We start from the raw sequence: 12,398 nt of genomic DNA, 5'->3' as shown, positions 1-12,398 counted from the left end.
TAACCACAGTGCAGAGCTATTAGAATTAATATTTATGCTGCCCGCCATGAAATATTCATGGGGACAGAGGAAGGGGGGCCCCGCAAGACAAGAATTAATTTACACTGGGCTCGGTTTACCCGCTGGCTTGATGTTTAAAGACGGCTGACAAGCCTCCGCATGAATCCGCCAGTCACTTCCCGTGCTCGGCGGAGTGGAGGGGGTGGGGACAGGTCCGGGCGGCTGACAGCTCGCGGATTGAGTTTCTGACAGCCCTTAAGAAACCTAAACGGCCCCCCACCTCTTCTTCCTTCTTCCGTTGCCCAAGGCGTTCTGCTCAGCCACGGCTCATCCATCGCCCCCTCCATCTGCTGGAATTAACGAATTAATGAGCGCGGCAGGCCGTGCGTGGGGCCGATGGGTGTTTACAGGCGATTAAATGATAATGCGCCGCCGCTGTATAATTCATGAGCCAATTAAAGGAAGTGTTAGTTGATTTGATGGGATGAGGACGTACAAAATGCACTTAACTAATGGGGAGCCACGGGCTGCGAGGGCCGGCTCCCGCTCTCGGATGACGCGGCTAATTGCCGCACTTTATGGCACTGTCACTGATAGCCATGCATATTTCATTGTTCTCAAAGACTTCGGTCGTGCGCGTCCGTGTCGAGGCTGTAACGTGGAGAAGCCAAACCTGGCTGCGGTTACGGGGGCCGCGGCCGCGGCCGTGGCCAAGAAACCTGAGCTGGGGCCTCGGGTGTCCCGGCCATTAGGTGATTAGCAGGGCTCAGGGCGCCATCGGCTTTTGCTTCTCCGACAACCCCGGGTGCTGGCTCCGCGACGGCGGCAGCGCTCGGGTCCTGGCCCCTGTCATTGGGGGGGAGGTGGGAAGCCCCCCACATTTGTTCCTTACTGAGACCGTACCTCAGGTCCCCCAGAGGGCCCGGGTTCCCCCAAGGGCACTTCACCTGGGTTTCCCCCAGAGCTAACGGTTCTCTCCAGGTCTGACTTTGTCCCTCCGCACAAGGTGGCCACTACGTTACGCGTGGCAAACTCGGACCCAGACTGGAAGCTCTGTCACCAGCATGTCGGCGTGCACTTGGAGGGAAGTCGCAGAGAAGGGCGAACGAACCTACCGCCCAGGAGCTCGGAGGGGGCACGCGCCCGCGGCGCCGGGCGGAAGGACGGAGGATGCCGAGGAGGCGGCCGACCTCCCGGACGCAGCGGCGGGGTGTCTGGTGCGGAGACGCCACCTTCCTAGCAACAGGCCCAGACACTCTGCGAGTGTCCCAGTCGATTGCCGGAGCCTCACCGATGAGCCGCTGGGCCCGACGGCCCGGCCGACTGGACAGTCCTCTGCCGTGGTTCCACTCTCTTCTCAGGCTTCGGAGCCTGGATTTCATGCCAGCGCGCACGCCTCCCTCCCCGCCCACACACACACACACACGCCCACACACACACACACACGCCCACACACACACCCACACGCGCGCACACACACACACACGCGCGCACGCAGAGTCAGTAAACTAATTAAAGACCCTGTGGGTAACGTCTTCATTCCCCCTGTGGATGCCGAGGAAAGGATTTCATTTGTTCCCACTTTCCACCCAGAGCTGTGTGATCCTGGGCACGCCTCAGGCTCTCATCTCTAAGACGAGGATGGGGATGGGACGGGGATGGGTACGGGGATAGGGATGGTCACAGGGAGTGAAGATTAAAAGAGCTAATCCATGCGCGTTGCATTTAGTCTGGCACGTAATAACTGCCCAAGCTATTCTGGCCGATATTATCATCATGTAACAGTAGAGATTTCAATTAGTGCCACTCAGGAGGCTACTCTCACGATCTGCCTCCTCCACGAACGCACATACGGTCAGGTTGGCCTCCACACCCCAGTGCACATCGGAGGTCAAGTGAAGCAGCCACTGAAATCTACGAGAAGGCCACGGAGCCAGCAGGACCTCTTGTGACAAGTGAGGGCTTCTGCTTGACTGGATCCAGGAGGACGAGGCTGTAGGGAATCCAAGGACCTCAGGTGAGATCAGCACCCCAACGGCCACCACATCAAGGGTGGAAGGTGGGCCGGTTGTAGTTTAACGGAAAGTAGGGTAACTCAGCCTAAACCATCTCCTCGGGTCCCAAGCGTAAATATAACCAGCGATGGGCAGTCCGGCTGGATTTGGCTGGATTTAGTACGTTCTGGTTTAAAATAAAATCAAAGTATCATTTAAAATAAAATCAAAGTATCATTTAAAGTCCGAGGCTTACTATATGCAACTAACTGTCCTCGATACTTTCTAAACATGACCTTATGTGATCATGTGAGGTAAATGTTAGCATTCGTATTCTCAGTGCGTAAACAGGGAAATCAAGACGAGAGAGCATGTTGGTTCAGGAATTCCTTCTGAGCAGATACTTGTACAAGTGCAGAGATAGATGGGCACAGTTGCCCACTGCCGAGTCACCTATAATAGCAAAAAAGCTGGACACGACGTAGATATCCACAAATCCAGGAAGGCTTCACAAATTGTGGCAAAGCCTCTTTCTGCAGCTTTAGAAAGAAATAAGGTAGATTAGGGCGTTGACACTGGAGTGAAGTCTAAGACACAATCTTAAATTAAAAAATAGTTACGGAACAATGTATTGTATGAGCCTGCTTGTGTTTCACAAGAGAAGTAATTCCGGAAGGATGTACATCGAGCTGGCGATAATGATTGTTTTGGGGGAGGGATCAGGGGCAATAAAAAAGGAGCCTTTAACTTCATAGATGTTCTGCTTTTTTTTTCCATTACAATCAGAATGCACTGTTTCTGTAGTTAAGAAAAACACCAAAGATGAAAACCACAAGAAACAAAAAGGTTATTTAAGGAGCAGAATTGTCTCTTTTAAGCGCAAGGACCAGCACGATGGCGACGGCACATGATCGGACCGGTTTCTCGCGTGGATCACGCAATGCGCGGAATGATGACGGGACGTGTCCGGGCGCCAGGCCGACCCGCGACAGCTTCACGACACAGCGCGGGCGGGCGGGCTGCAGACAAGGACGCGACACACGCCGGCCACCTTCGTTAACGCCCTTCTGAACCGGCCCCGATTTACAGATGAGGAACTGGAAGATCGGAGGGAGAGAAGGACTAGCCGAGGTCATGATGGCGGCCAAGGGCAGAGCTGGATTCCAGCCAGGCCCGCCTGATTCGAGAGCCCGTACGTAGTTCTACCAGCACCACGTCTGACACTTTCCGTTTTTCGTAAGATGATCTTTTTTTTTTTTCTTCCTTAAGAATGGAATCGGAGAGCACGTGCACCGGCCTGGCTCAGGGCCTTGCAGCCCTCGTCCCCCCCACGGCCTCGCGCTCCTGACTCATGGCCCCGCAGTCTCTTTCGTCCCCCAGGGAACCACAGGGCCACCTTCGCTTGGTTCCGGGCTCCGCTGAGATGTCAGCACCCCGTCCTTGCAGCCCGTCCCCAGGCCGAGTCTGCCCGAGACCTGGCCCCTGCAGAACCTGCACCCGGAGACTCACTGCTCATGGCAGTCAGGCACAAACTGCGCCCCGACCTGCCCCCCCCACGGCAGCTGGAGGGAACTATGACTTAGGGGGTGGGGTGAAGGGCGCGGCCCTGGGAGGCCCCGCCCGAAGGCCAGCTCTGTGTCGACCAGGCACTCGCTGCCCACCGCAGAGACACCCAGGGTCAGAGTGCCGGCCCGGTCAGGCTCCGGGGTTAAACTGCCGTGAACCTGCCAAGGAGGCGAAACCCGAGTTTCTAGATAAAGCTTTTCCACATGCTTGGCTGGGGACACGGGCCTGCAACTCAAAACGTCTCGGTTTCGATAGTCGTCTACGGATTAAATCTACGACTCGGGGCCAGAAGCCCACCGGGCTGGTGCCGCCTGCCCCGGGGCCTCAGCCCACGGCCCGGCTGGGCCCGTGCGTTGCGACTGACGACAGCCATTGCTCTGCGGCCGCTCGCGGGCCGGGGGCGGCGTCTGAGGACACGGGCCCCACGCACTAAGGGAAGGAGGGGGTGCGGCGTGGCGCGTGCAGCTCAGACCACGTTTGCGGAGTGTCTCTGGAAACGTCGGTGTGCATACGCCGAAGTGCTGGCGTGGATTACCTCCGAATGCCAGACGTGACTGCTCAGCTACATTTCCTAACTTTTCTACAGGAGGTGGGTTCCCTGTGTAACAAAACGTAGGAAACACACGTGGACAAGGACCCCCCCACACCTGCCCAGCACCCCCGGGGGCTTCCCTGGGCCTCGTCCTGGGTGCAGAGGGGCTGGGTCTTCAGGCTCGCCCGAGACTCCAAGCCTCCCCACCGCCCCTCGCCCCCCTCCTGCCCTCAAGACCGGCCGCCCAGAACCCCTGCGGCCACCACGGCCACAGACCGAAACGGGAAGCGCGGAGCAGACTGCGTTTTCTGCAGTTTCCGGAGTCACTCGGCCTCAGGGAGGCACAGAGAGGTGTTTCGTCCAGGACAGAAACGCATTTCATCATCTTAGAGTGGGATTGCAGGCACAAATGGGGACCGGTGACGGGGCGAAGCCCAAGGGGACACGGGGGGGCTTCGAGATGAGAGGCACCCTGCTCCGCGCACTTCCCTGACTCACCAAGGACTCTGAAGGACGTTTCCCTCGATCAGGCAGCATGCAAATGAGGGGACGGCACCATGCCCCGCCCCTTGCCTGATGCCCCACCCCTTGCCTGCCTGACCGGATGGAGCACCCCGAAGCCCCGCCCCTTTCACGCCAAGTCTCCGTCACTCAGGGTCACGGTTTCACGCCCTTCCTGCTGCCCGGCATTCTTGGTGATGCTGCTCAGTCCTGTGGCTGTTCCACAAAGGGGCAGGCCAGCCAAAGGCGCGGTTCCCCGCCCCCCTCCCCCCAGCCTGTCTCACGGGAGGGCCCAGCGTTTTCCGGTTTGATTCCATGTTTCTCCAGTCACCAGAAGAAAAAGGCCTTATGGCCAAAACATCGCCGCTGACCTGATCAGCCGCCTCCCTCCAGCTGACAGGGGCCCCGCAATCGCTGCAGTGGGTGTCGGATTACGATTTGGTCGTCTGAAGCATTTAACACGTTTTTGTATCTTCCACACGTCAGGGGGCTGGAGTGCCACAGTGTCCTCGGCACCCCCAATTCTTATCTCCTCAGGCTGTCTTCCCGCTGCTGAGTGCCCCCTACGCCCCAAAAACATCCCCAGGAGGGACTGCTGTGGGTCAGGCATGCTCCACCCCCTTCCAGAAGGCAGACCTGCTGGGGGCGGGGACCGTGGCGGGCAGGACGGTCCCGCTCACCTTTGCCCCTCCACAGCCGGCACTGTGTGCACACGACGCTCGCGGGGTGTGTGTGCGGGGTCGGGGGGCGGGGGTGGTTAACCAGAGTTTGCCGACCGGAGCACCACCAGCTGCGGAAGCGGCGCCCCCACTGCGACTCCCGGGGCGGGAAGGGCCCCAGCGGCCCGGCCGCCCGCGGGCAGAGGCCCGGACCAGGGATGGGCTCCAGCCCGCAAAGACTCCCCGGGAAAGAGGGGTCTTGGTCCTCCGGGTCTTCCTCCCACGGCCGCCTGTACAGCCGACGGGAGTTCTCGCTGCCCGGCCTCTTACTGATGCGTTCAAATTGTTTCCCTTCGTTCTTCTACCAAAACAGCGGCTCACGCTTGGGCAGAGAACCGTTCTCCCCGAAAGAAGCTCCCAGATTCGAAGGCCTGCTTCGAGGGGGGCAGCCGGAACCACCGGCCGGCCGCAGCGCTCACAGAAAGCTTGGTGCGAGGCGCAGGCCCCTCACCTGGAGGCCCCCGGGGTGCGGCAGAGCGTGGGAGGGAGGGGGCGGCCTGACCCCGCGGACTTGTTTGTCAGGTGAGGCACTCGTGCACTGTGAAACTCCCCGTTCTTGGCCACGAGCTCCTTCACCCGCCTCCACCCGCCACACGCAGAGGGCAGGGGTGGGCGGGGATCAGCTGCGGGGAGCCACGCTCAGAATCGCCGGTGCCCTGCGACACTCTGGCCGCGGGAGAGGGGGCCGCGTGAGAGGGGGCCGCGTGAGAGGGGGCCGCGTCATCCCGCTCCGGGGCCGAGCTGTGCCTTCGTCGGTACCGGGCACCCACCACCTAATTTCCTCCTCGCCACCCGCTGGGGCCGTTACCATCACGCCCACTTCGCAGAGCAGGTAAGTGCGCCGCCCGAGGTCACGTGGCCGGGAAACGGCAGATGGGATCTGAACCCGGGTGTCTGGGGCCTTTGCTGCCACGCGGGGCAGGGGTCCTCTCCCACCCGTGGACGCCCCGCCCGGCCTCGGGGACACGGCGGGTCGGGGGTCCAGGCGCACGCTCCGCCCCGGCCAGCTGTGGGCTGACGCCCCGGCATCCGGTACACGCTCCGCAGGCCGGTCCGAGGCCTTCTGCACCTCTGGCCCCTCAGATCAGATACGGGGGGATGTGGGGGGTGGGGCGGGCGCACACAGCTTGGCACGACGCAGCCGCCGAGTCAGCGCAGCCCTGGCCGCCTGTGCTCACCCGATCATCGCCCGCTGGCCCAGAACACGGCCACTCACGGTCATCGCCGACCCTACGCAGGGCGCGCACGAGATTGGTGTCTAGAGAGTTCCGCCGCCGACCTCTGTTCCTCTGACGACTCAGCAACTAAATGTCTCACAGAGCCGTTTCCTCCCTGAACATTTGTTCTCAAACGTTCATGAGCCTCTCTGTCACGACGGAGGTTTGATGAGCGCCCTGCGGATTAAACTCGTGATTTCGGAACCGTCACGTTCCGGTCTACGTTTGCGTCCCTCAGCGGTTGCCGTGGGTGCCTGGCGGGTGACAGTTGAACGCACGTGTCCACGGGCAGCAAAGCGACGGACGTTTGAACCCGGAAGCAGCCACGGGGCAGAGGGGGAGAGGAGCTTCCACAGCCGGAGGGTTCGGGAGCAGAGGGCCAGCTCCGGGGGGCTCCCCCGGGCCCTCGCGCCACCAGCGAGGCCCTCGCCAACCTGCCCAGCTCTGGGCCAGGGGGCCCGCGCTCTCACGGCAAAAGGAAAAGACGGATGAGATGCGGAGACTGCGGTTCCCTCTGCCGAGCGGCGCCGGGCTGCGCCCGGAGCTGTCGGGGAGCCCCGTCCCGCGAGCGGCGGAAGGAAGGGGAGCCCCGTCCCGCGAGCGGCGGAAAGAGCAGCTCACGGAGCTGGAACAGGAGCGGCAGCCGCCCCGGCTCCTGCTCATCCGTTTACGCGGTCGCCCGTCATTGCACACGCACCTCCTGGAACCCACGGCCCTGTGCTCCCTCGGTTCCCTGCTGCGAATGGAGTGCGGAGGCTCCGGGAGGTGCAGAGACTGAGGGGAGGTGGAGCCCCGTCCTGTCCCTGGGACCTCGCCCAGCCGCTCCCTCTGCTGGGACCGGCTTCGCTTCCCCGCGGTTCTCACCAGCCTCCCAGGCGTCCGCGGCCTCGGAGCTGACCGGGGCAGTGCGTTACTGTGCCCCGCTCCGAGTGGGGCTCCCACCCGGAGGGTGAGCCCATCCCGCCTGTCCTGGTCACTGTCCCAACTCATAGCATGTGCTCACTGAGTCAGTGCCGACTGATGCGGAGCCAGACGGAGGTCTCTTGGACTCCAGAACTCATGTTTTTGACGCTGAACCTACCACTTCTAGAAAATGCCCGGCACTGCCACCAGCGGTCGGGCCTCAGGGGACGGAGCGGCCCGCGTCCGGAGGCTGCTCCATGCCCACATCTTCCTGGGTGCACACCCGTTCTCACCAAGGACTCAGGCACCGGGATGGGCAGCCTGAGCGGAGTCCCAGCCCGGGTTTTGGGGACGGCAACTGGATGCGGGACCAGCCTGGGTGGGGACCCGCCCCGTGGGGACCCGCCCCGGTGGGGACCCGCCCCGCACTCCGCAGCGCCCGAGGACATCGGCCTTCGCTTTGTTAAGGAGGCAGCACGGGTCTCATGGGAATGACTTTCTTTTATGATTGGCCATTACGTTCATGAGCCTGTCATGTTTTAGTTGTGGCTAGAGGCTCGAAGCACTAAAAATCGAAATGATTGTCATTACTTAAATACTCGCCCTGTAAATCAAAAAGTAACAGCTGTGGGCAATGCAACCTCTCGAGGAAGCAAACCTTTAGGCATGTTTCACATCCATCAGTGATCCTAGGGGGAAAGAACATGCTCTCTAGCACTGCAATTCCGTGACGTCAAACATTTCCGCAGCTTGAGCACGTGCGTGGCAATCGGTCCCAACTGCGCCACAGACCTGGGCCACCGCCGGGGCCGTCGCCCCTGCCGCCAGCCCGGCGCCCTCTGCAGCCCTGCGGCACGGCCTCCCTAACCTTAATCGAAGCCTCCGTGCCTTGGGTGTCCCAGCCGTTCCCCGAGGACATGCCACCTTCAGTCACACGATGCCTGACCGTCAGCAGTAGGATCTGGAGCGCTTGGGCACTTAGCAGCCACTGAAAATAAAAACGCAACCACCATTCAGCAAGGCCACGTCTAGGATCTTAGTCTGCAGACGGTCTAATGCGCGCGCGGAACCGAACGCCCGGGATGTTCGCCGTAGCACAGTCTGCGGAGTGAAAAAATGAAAAGAGCCTAAATGTCCCCGCGAAAGGTTGCCAGATACGCGGTTGAGAAAACTTGAAAGCAGGTGACAGAAAGACCCGATGCTCCCTTTTGCAGCTGTGTAGTAGGTCTCTATCTACATAAAATAAATGCATATATTTATATCTCCTTACTGATGCGGAGAAATGTCCCACAAGGCTACCCAATAAATCATGAACCGTGGTCGCTTCTGGGGAAGGGAGTGAGGTCTGGGGAGAAGGAAACGTAAACTAACCTTGCGAACCCACGACGCAACGCATCGCCCCGACTCTGAACGGCGCAGGCGGTCCCGACCAATCCCCCCCTCCTCGCTCACGTCGCCAGAGCAGCACCGTCGTGATTTGTTTCAACACGTGCACGAGTGCTGCCCAGTCCGGCTTGCCTGGTGTCCTGCTGAGTGTTCTTTAACAACTCGCTTTTCCACGTCCCAGGATTTTTCTAAGGTTCCTCGCCATCCGTGTGTGTGGCTGCGGCTCGTTCGCTTCCACCGCTGGATGAAGCGCCGCCCTGTGGGTCTGCGGTGGCCCAGCTGGCGGCGAGTCCTCCGTGGTGTGGTCTGTGGTTGGAGGTCGGCGCCAGGGGCTGGGCAGGAGCATCGGGGAGGAGAAGCTTCCACGCCGAGGACTCAACGTACTTGACAGTTGCAGGACTGTTCGGATTTTCTGTCTCCTCTGACTTCGACACTGCTGAGACTTTTCTCCCTGAATTCATCCACCTCGTGTGACTCCAGATTTGTTGTCTTAAAGGTGTTCATAAAATTTTTCTTACCCTTGTAAACTCTGCTCCATCTATGAAAGGGTCCCCTTTTTATTCCAAATATTGTTTATTTGTGCATTCTTTCTTTTTTACTGACCGATCTTGCTAGAGGCGTGTCGATTTTATTAATTTAATCAAAGGACCAACTTTTGGCTACACTGTCGCTTTGTTTTCTGCTCCCTTGATTTCTGTTCCTGTGATCTCTTTCCCGGGTTTATTATTTTTCTAACCTAAGTCAGAGGCTCAGATCATTAATTTCAGTTGTTCTTGTGAGATTTATCTTTCGCCGAATATCCATTTGTACTCCTTCGATCTCCGACTCCTTTCAATTAAAAAATGGATATAACTTTAATTTTGCGTGTCCTTTGGCTCAGCGATTCCATTTCTATTAATTTTTCCTAAGAAAATGACTGAAACAAATGCATAAAGATATGTGTGCATGCTTGCTGCTGCATTGTTTGTAATAAGAAAAAACTGGAAACAAATGTCTGCCAACAGACACTTAAATACATTACAATACGCCTGGACTATGTCATCGTGTGCATAAACTATCTCCACGTAATAGTTTACAGTGTAATATATGCAAACGTTTAATGAATTATAGCTTCATGTAATAATAAAGATGTCCGCGATATTTTATTAAGTGAAAAAGCAAGACATGTAAGGATGGACACATGGTTTCATTTTTGTTTAAAAACGCTCCATGCTTTCAAACTCCCTGGGAAGCAGTTTTCGTCCCAGCCGCACCGCCCTAAAGGATCCTCGGTGGGTTCACTCGTCTGTCCTCTAGACAGTGAGCACAGTACAGTCCCCACCCTCGTCATGGAGAAGAAACGGACAAAGGGGAGAAAGGCCAGGGGGCCAGAGAGGGGAGAAGTGCAGGGGCCGGAAGCGGAAGTGTGTGGGAGGGGCCCCGGGCAAGCTCTGGGGAGGGGGACGGGGAAGGGGGGTGCGGATCACATCTAAATACTCACAATGCAACCCCCGGGGTTAAGGAAGGCGCCAGCAAGGCAGGATAGTCCTGCAGCACGGCCAAGGCCACCGGCCCCAGCCCGCCAAGCGACATCGACCTCTGGACTGTCAGCCTCTCTAAGCTCCAACTTTTTTTTGGCCGGGGGTGTGGGGGCTGAAGGGGTGTTGGGCAGCGGCGGGAGGGGGGTGCAGGGCGGTTAAAATAAGAGATTGAAGTGATGATCTCTAAGGATTCTTCAAAGTCTGAAGTTCTCTGCTGACATTCGCCAACCCCGAGGCTGACTCCGAAGCCGGCGAATCTAAAACATCTGGGCGAAGCTGGGGGCCTGCAGCCAAATGAAACCCTAAACACCGCTGAGGGCGGGGACCCCAGCCTGGAAGGCCCCCCGAACGTGGGCGGAGAGAATGACTCAACGCGGGAAGCGTGTGCCAGGGCTCCAGCAGGATTTTAAAGGCAGATTTTTCTAAAATGGTTCTTCGAGGTGATCACGCATTTGCCAACTGCTGGGTGGGCCACGTCTCCCGTTTCTTACGAAGCCACCCCCACTGCTGCTAGGTAATGGATCCCCGTTAATTAATAAAGCTGTCAGGCGAATCATCCTCTCTGGTCATTAGTATCCTTTCAGAAAGACAATCCTACCGCGGCCACCCCATCCGCCCGGCTTGCAGCTCAATTAACTTAATGCTATGCAAATGAGGGGCTCTTCCCGTCATTAGCTTATAGCCCGCGAATGTTAATCGCGTAATCGGGCCTTCAACAGGGTGATTAGACACGATTTCGTCCATTAGTCTTACAAGGCTAATCATTGTTGGGGTTGGGGGGGGGGGCGGCGCCCAGAGCTCCGCGTGGAGGGGCACCTGGGTGACAAACAGGACGAAATGTGATCCGGCTCAAGGGCATCACGGTGCATCGTCCCTGTCCACCTGGGGGCAAGCATGAAAGGGAAAGGGGTCTCCGAAGGCCCGAGGTGTGGGGCGTGACCGCGGGGTGGGAACCGCTCCCCTGCCAGCGATGACAAGGAGCAGACGAATGTGGCATTTCAGAGCCAAACAAGTAAGACCAGGGCCAGCCTGGGGCCAGGAGGCCCGCGCTGGGTGACCTCGGGCAAGGCCATTCGCCTCTCGGGCCTCATTCTGTCTCTGCAGTTTGGAGGTGGCACGAGGTGGCTTGCAGGGGCCTTCTGGGATTGATTTCAAGGGCTGAAACCACGGAGCTGGGGGTGGGGGGAGGGAGGGACGGCCGGGAGAAGCCTGGGCCCCTGACTGTACCGTGGCAGGCGCGAGGGTCCGACTGAGCTGCCTATCAGGACGCTGTGTACGTTTGGCTGCCGTGACAACGTGCCACAGAGAACTCATGTTGTTAAGGGTGGAAAATTTTCAAATGGCCAACTTCTGCTTCCGTTGTTTAATGTTAAACAGGGTGTAGTTCTAGGAGATATTCTGTGCAAAGATATGCTCATGTTAAGGGTGTAGTTATCCTGTGTTAAGATATGTTAATGGCCAGCCTCTGCTTCCGTAAACCTGCTTGCTTGCTAGAGGGGGTTTTGGGGCTTTTTAAGCTATTCCTTCTAGAGGCTGGGGCTGATTCTCTAGTGGGGAGAGTCAGTCGCCAGCCCAGCCGGCTAAGAAAGGCTCATAATTAATCTCCATTGGCTTTATGGGTCTCGAATTTAACTGCACCGTAACGACGTGTTGAAGCTGTCACCCCCAGCACCTCGGAATGCGGCCCTGTCCGGAGACAGGGCCTTTAAGGAGTCCGGGCGAGGCCCAGTCGGAATGGCGTGTCATACAGGGGGTGGTGTGGGCGCGAGCAGAGGAAAGTTCACGGCGCTGAGTCACGGCGGCCCCCTCCCGCAGACCTGCCCCTCGCGCCTCCTTCCCGATGCGCCGGCCAAAGCCGGGGTCCCCTGTGACGCCCGCCGCCCTCACACGCCCTGCATCTCCTCTGAGAGTTTCGACTGTGTCCGTTCTACCTTCAAAACACAGTTGGAGCCTGACCACGCGCCACCTTCGGGGCGGCCACCAGGGGCCAGGGCACCAGAGCCCTTCGGCTGGATGAGCGCCGGGGCACCCGGCCTGTTTATTATCCCTGCTTCCGCCAC

At 58.7% G+C, this 12,398-nt stretch overlaps 1 protein-coding gene and 1 long non-coding RNA gene across 7 annotated transcripts in view; both read right to left on the bottom strand.

The window, feature by feature from the left end:
* AK8 (adenylate kinase 8) overlaps positions 1–12,398 on the bottom strand; it is a 99,132-nt gene that overhangs the window by 14,506 nt on the left and 72,228 nt on the right. The gene's annotated exons all lie outside the window — the stretch shown is intronic.
* On the bottom strand, positions 8,005–11,727 carry LOC118615044. The gene is made up of 2 exons (XR_004956305.1): positions 10,299–11,727; positions 8,005–9,646 (listed from the first exon to the last, which is right to left on the bottom strand). It is a non-coding gene; the product is annotated as an uncharacterized LOC118615044 (long non-coding RNA).

The sequence above is a fragment of the Rousettus aegyptiacus genome, unplaced genomic scaffold (genome assembly GCF_014176215.1).
Source record: "Rousettus aegyptiacus isolate mRouAeg1 unplaced genomic scaffold, mRouAeg1.p scaffold_m13_p_3, whole genome shotgun sequence".
NCBI classification, from domain to species: Eukaryota; Metazoa; Chordata; class Mammalia; order Chiroptera; family Pteropodidae; genus Rousettus; species Rousettus aegyptiacus.
Note: the sequence above shows the minus strand (reverse complement) of the source record. Positions and strands in the feature narration are given on the sequence as shown.